Consider the following 5,711-nt stretch of genomic DNA (forward strand, 5'->3'; position numbering starts at 1 on the left):
TCAAGTAAATGCTAGACATATACTATGTGTTGGTGAAGATACAGAACCAGTGTGGATATCAGACATTTCTGTTAGGAATATAAAATGGTACAACCACTTGCTACTTGGCAAAAAGTGACCCTACTTCTGGTGGACTTTAATCCCAGCACTCAGGAGGCAGAGGCAGGAGGATCTCTGTGAGTTCAAGGCAGCTGGGACAAGTGAGTTCCAGGAAAGGCGTAAAGCTACACATAGAAACCCTGTCTCGGAAAACTAAAGGAAAAAAAATCACCTTCACACAAATTCTTAAAACATTTTTATTGATGCCATCCCCAAATAGAAGTAAGTAAAGTGCTCGCCAATAAGTAAATAAACAAGCTGTATATTCAGTATTAGCCATTCATATAAAGAAACAAAGCACTGTTATATACTGCAACATGGATGAGTCTCAATGTAGTTGTGCTGAGTAGAAAAGCCACACAGAAGAATGTGCACTGTATGATCCCATTTATATGAAACTTTAGAAAATGCGAGTTAATCTAAGAGACATAAGTGGTAGGTGCTTAGGGATAGCAGGGACTGAGGGAAGGAACACAAAAACACAAGGAGACAATCCGGGGGTGGAAGACAGTCATTGTCTTCATCATGGTGGCAGTTTTCTGGATGTGCATCATAAGTGCCAAAATATACCAAACCATGACTTTAAATATGTAGACTTTATTATATGTCAATCATGTCTCAAAAAAAAACCTTTAAAAACTTTCAGTGACATTCTGAAATTTCATCCTATAATTATTTTTTTTTTTTTTTAGGGGAAGGAAGTTTTCTTGGGATTGAACCCAGGACCTCATGCATGCTAGCCAAGCATTCTACCACTGAGTTATGCCTCCTGCCCAGCACATAAATATTTCTTATGTCTCTCTTTTATGGTAAACTATTATCTAAATTAATAACATTTGTCATCACTAAAATTAGTTTTTCTATACTACATAAATATTTCAAATAAAATAAAAAAAGAAACTTTAAAATATATTAGTCTCCCAACATTCCCTTTTCCCTGTGAAGTACTCCTGAATCAGAGAAATGATACCAGTGTTCATGCTGTGGGACACAGCCCTGTCTTCCTGGCAACTGATGACAGGTCACTAAAAATGAGAAATAAAGGCATCAACATTCCAGAGGAAGATCCATAACAATCTGCTTCTGAGGCCCCTGAGATCCATGGCTTGTATCATCAAACTGCTTGCTGCTTCAACTCCTAAATTTCAGGATCTGACTGTTCATCCAATAAATTCTAGCCAGAATCTGTTTGTATTATCTGCAACCAAGAGAGAGAGAGAGACAGAGACAGAGACAGAGACAGAGAGAGTTAAATAGATATTTAATTCATTTCTTTGATGTTTATTGTATTTTCTATCACAAACAGCCACACAACTATTTAAAACATAAGGTGCTCAAACAGCTAGGAAGCACATTCATCCACTCTTCCTTGAATAAACTTTCATTCAATTATGCACTGTCGGCCAGATACCATACCAGATATTTTCACAGGTCATTCAAATCTACCTCTATAGCAGGCTTACATTTATGTTGAGAAAGCTCGGACTAAGGAGCCTCAGTTACTTAATGTCAAAGAGTTTCTAGTTGGTACTGGATTCAGGATATGTAAAGCCTGCTTAACTTCAGAAGCCATACTTGCCCCAGTCTCCACATTCTAGTCCAGGGAGGGTATGCTTTTATTCCAAGAGTGAGATTACAATGTCCAACCGCAGTGGCCTGTGGCTCTGGGGATGTGGCGGGGGGTGGGAGGGTGGCGGGTGAGGCATCCAGATTCCTAGCCTTGATTCTGCTTCATGTGTGACAAGAATGTCCTCTGACTACAGCTTGAGAGGTCTTGACACTACAGGACTTGTGCCCTAGGAGCAGATGAACTATCTGCTCTGAAAGTCGGGGACAATCAGGGTTGTTTTATTCTGGTCCTGATGTCTGTTATCTAGTAATAAAACTTACTATTTAGTGACCAAGAAATTGCAAAACCCTGAAAGTAAAACTGGCCAACCATAGGAAATGACCAAGCAATGCCTCCCCTAGTCACACATCAAAACATATCAGCTGTGGCACTCTTCTGAGAGCTCACTTGGGGCGCCTCTGGAAAGCTTAGGCTTGAAGCTGCACAATTCCTGTTGTCCTGGCTCAGCCTGAAGATCTCCCACTGCTTTCCTTCCCTCAGGGAGACAGGTCCACTTGAGCAGAGAGGTTCATTTTTTATTTTATAGGTTGTTTAATTTAAATATACTAGTCGAGTTTAAAATAAAACAAAATGAATGGAGGGAATACCTAGATTCTCACATGATATATTTGTCTTTTTGGTCTGTAAAAATATGGAGATTACTCAAAGCTCATGTATACCAAAAATCATCATGGTATCATTTGCAAGAAAAAACTGAAATGAACAATGAATGAGTAATGTTAACCAAAAGAATATCCATATTTTAAAAAACTGAACATATAAAAGTATCTCAAACTGAAACTACAGAGGGTGATATTTGTGATTTGCTAAATGATTAGAACTAGAGAGTTGGTGAGATGGCTCAGTGGGTAAGTGTATTGGCCACTATATTTGTTGACCTAAAGTCCACTCCTGGAATCCACAAGGTGAGAGAAGAGAATGCAAAAATAGATGGATGCCTAAGTGTAATAGCATGCTCTTGTAATTTCAGGACTTGGGAGGCTGAGGTAAAAGGACCCAAGTTCTAGGACAGCCTAGGGTACATAGTTAGATCTTGTCACACACATACAAAAATATTTAAAAATAGGTGTTAAGCTTGACCTAAAAATGTGTATGCTGTTTGTTAATGTACGTGGGCTAGGAAGAGAAGACGCTAAATGCTAACAGTATTGATGCCTGAGTACTCAATGAAATTCTTTGCATCTTCCTTTTATATTTTATCCCTTATTAAACACATATATGCTAAATACAATATTAAGTCCCAAAACAGAAAAAAAATCCATTATTTGAAAGGCTCATTAAATCTGAAAAAGTGTAGCTTACTTAATAATGTGAGACATAAGTCAGATGCAATAGGTATATTAAGTAATAGCATGGTTTACAGGATTTCACCAGGTAAACTCAGGACAGCTAAGCTTAAATTAGTACAGGTGAGACACTAGAACTCGAAAGTAAGCTAGTATAGGAACTTCCAATGGAATACTCATATAGCTATATAAGATGTACAGGATGTACTAGCAATGCAGTTCTTCTAGAAATAAATATGTGTCTGTATCTATATGGCATATAGACACAGTATGAACTGAAACAATGTAGCATATACAGGCAGCTTTATTTCCTGTATGTATCTTGTTCTTCCAACTAGAGAGTAACTTCTATTGCCCAGAGTTTCCTCCAGATTAACACATATGCCAGTGTAGACAAAGACTATGCAAGTATGGAAACAGGCTAATTGACTGATTGACTTGTCTTTAGAAAAAAAAAGACTAAAAGAGATACAAAAATCATTGTAATGTTACTTTCCTCCCTTTTTCAAGAGTTTGCAATTATTTCCAAATGTATTTTAGATGAATGGTAGAAAATATTAACAAATTAATTAATTTTAACTGGATGAGACTACATTATAAGTGAAAGATGTGTGACATTTGCATTTACATGGTTCACTTTAAATATTAATAATCATTATGCTAATCATTCTGAAGCAATACCTAACAAGTATCAGTAAAGGCTCTACTCCAATTATTTCCAAGCATTCTTCTCCCACTTAGACTCTCAACTACACACATTGTTTTCTTCCCTAAAAGTTACATAAACAATAAAATGCTTCCCAGAAGTTCAAGACCAATTTGCTAAAACATAGAGGCAAAAAATCACATGAATTGTATCAATAAAGACACTGCATCTTCATTAACTGTAGCAAGTAATTCATTGACACAAAAAGGCTCTAATATTTATAACCGGTTTATTGTTTGCCTTTTAATAGTAAATTTGTGTTATTTAAGGTGGTCCCCGGAAGGCCTTACTAGCTTACCTGCTAACATGATTTCCTGAGCGGAAGAGGAAGAGGGGCAGGCACAGTAAGGGCTCTGGGAGACACAAAGTGGTTAGTCCCGGTTTATTTCAACGGCATGTGTCCATCGAGTGTCGGCCTGTGTGCACCTGCAGGCAAGGGAGACTGAGAGCCTGTGTGAGAAGGGCTTGGCTACAGTTGTGAGTTCTTGGTGCAGAACACTACAGTCTGCCTATTGAACCATCACAAGACACTTATTTGAATGAGAAAGCTCTGTAAAGGTATCTCTTGGGCTTACGGCCATGTTCATTTAAAGCAATGCTTCCTACAGGAAATTTTTTCAAATACAATCTTACAGATCTTTATTCATTTAGCTAATAATTTTCTAGAGTGCTTACTGTTTGCCATTAAGTGCACTGCTGTTGTAATTAACAAAGTGGATTTTTTTTCCCACCACAGGAAATTTGCGGTGGAGACAAGCAATGAGATGTGAAAGCAGTAAGAAAGAATTCTTGTTAAAGTGTTAGGAAATAAACAGGGCAGTGGGTAAAGGGGGAACTCTGTAGGTAAGGAGAGCCAGAAAGGACTCTCTGGGGGCAATTACAGTTAAGGTGAGAGTTGGAGGATAAGAGGACAGGCAGTCATGCAAAACAACCAGGAAGACGGCTACAGGACACAAACCCAACAAAAGGCTGGTCCTCAGGCTGGAATATAAAAATGTGGGGCACTGCTGCCTTGATGGCCATGTGACCTACACAGTATAGGAAGATATCAGAGACACGAGGTTTACCTAAGAAGACAGTCTGTTCCAAGTTCTACACTCTCCTTGCAGACGTCTGCACACATCTGGTCTGCCACGGTGACATGGAGTTGCTGAGACGTGTCCAGCAGCTTTCACTACAATCTGGATATCTGAAACACAAGTGAAAGTTCCTATCAAGATTCTGTCACTTCCTGGGAGACAGCCTGCACCTATGAGTCAACAAACGCAGCCTAAGGCAGCATTTTCTTCTGTACTTTGTGGCCCTATCGCCCCATCTTGGGAATACTGCAGAACTCAGCAATCACTTGCCATATCCCACATATCACCCACCATTTACATAAATCAAGGCTTTCCATTTGTAATTTATGTTTTAGCATTTAAAGAATACCTTGCTAGTTATTTTAAATACATAAATCAAGTCAAAAACCTGTTATAAAATATTAGAGTTGTCATAAGACCTCTGATTTATTTAACAATGTGTAACTTTTTTTACATCTCAATTTATTTCAAGTTTTTAGGAAGAAAAATGGTTCTCTGCCTTATCCTGTTCTTATTTTTATTCCTCCATTTGAGAGATTACATCTCAGCTCAAGCCATTTTTAATAAGATATGCAATTTTTAACTGTTGATATTTTAAAAGAATAGAAATGATTAAGATTAATCGATGTAGCATTTGATATACTCAAATAATATATTAGTCTAAGCAGTATTATGATTCATGTCTGATAGTCAAGGCTTTATATTTTAACTTCATCCAAATAGAGAGAAATTTACTCTCTTACTTGCTTATAAACCAGAGCTGCTATGCAACAGGAAGAAGTGAATAAAGATTCAACACTGCTTGGGAGCCCACAGCTTACGAATGACATGTATTCACAGGAAAAGACTATTAGGGAGTACTTTGATACAATAAAACAAAGAAAAAAATGTGTCCGTGGACCACATAAAAG

The 5,711-nt window shown here is 37.7% G+C and overlaps 1 long non-coding RNA gene across 1 annotated transcript; it reads right to left on the bottom strand.

The window, feature by feature from the left end:
* Window positions 1-282: 282 nt before the first annotated feature.
* On the bottom strand, window positions 283-4,782 carry LOC119087419. Its single transcript, XR_005090867.1, has 2 exons — window positions 4,020-4,782; window positions 283-1,297 (listed from the first exon to the last, which is right to left on the bottom strand). It is a non-coding gene; the product is annotated as an uncharacterized LOC119087419 (long non-coding RNA).
* Window positions 4,783-5,711: the final 929 nt, after the last annotated feature.

This window comes from Peromyscus leucopus, chromosome 2 (assembly GCF_004664715.2).
Source record: "Peromyscus leucopus breed LL Stock chromosome 2, UCI_PerLeu_2.1, whole genome shotgun sequence".
Classification (NCBI taxonomy): domain Eukaryota; kingdom Metazoa; phylum Chordata; class Mammalia; order Rodentia; family Cricetidae; genus Peromyscus; species Peromyscus leucopus.